Genomic DNA, 831 nt, shown 5'->3' on the forward strand with positions numbered 1-831 from the left:
AAGACAATACTGTAATGAAGAGTATCAGATTTAAGACAATACTGTAATGAAGAGTATCAAATTTAATACAATACTGTAATGAAAAGTATCAAATTTAATACAATACTGTAATGAAAAGTATCAGATTTAAGACAGTACTGTAATGAAGAGTATCAGATTTAAGACAGTACTGTAACGAAGAGTATCAGATTTAAGACAATACTGTAAGGGAAAGTATCAGATTTAATACAATACTGTAATGAAGAGTATCAGATTTAATACAATACTGTAACGAAGAGTATCAAATTTAATTCAATACTGTAACGAAGAGTATCAAATTTAATTCAATACTGTAACAAAGAGTATCACGTTTAATTCAATACTGTAACGAAGAGTATCACGTTTAATTCAATACTGTAACGAAGAGTATCACGTTTAATATAATACTGTAACGAAGAGTATCACGTTTAATATAATACTGTAATGAAGAGTATCAAATTTAATTCAATACTGTAACGAAGAGTATCACGTTTAATATGAACCGGATTCCAAAAAAGTTGGGACACTAAACAAATTGTGAATAAAAACTGAATGCAATGATGTGGAGGTGCCAACATCTAATATTTTAATCAGAATAGAACACAAATCACAGATCAAAAGTTTAAACTGAGAGAATGTATCATTTTAAGGGAAAAATCTGTTGTTTCCAAATTTCATGGCGTCAACAAATCCCAAAAAAGTTGGGACAAGTCCATTTTTACCACTGTGTGGCATCCCCCCTTCTTCTTACAACACTCAACAGACGTCTGGGGACAGAGGAGACCAGTTTCTCCAGTTTAGAAATAGGAATGC

General features: G+C 31.0%; 1 protein-coding gene across 2 annotated transcripts in view; it reads left to right on the forward strand.

Annotated features, from left to right (window-relative positions):
* gna11b (guanine nucleotide binding protein (G protein), alpha 11b (Gq class)) overlaps positions 1-831 on the forward strand; it is a 44,875-nt gene that overhangs the window by 1,346 nt on the left and 42,698 nt on the right. The gene's annotated exons all lie outside the window — the stretch shown is intronic.

This window comes from Nematolebias whitei, chromosome 21 (assembly GCF_014905685.2).
Source record: "Nematolebias whitei isolate Nwh7 chromosome 21, NemWhi1, whole genome shotgun sequence".
Taxonomy (NCBI): domain Eukaryota; kingdom Metazoa; phylum Chordata; class Actinopteri; order Cyprinodontiformes; family Rivulidae; genus Nematolebias; species Nematolebias whitei.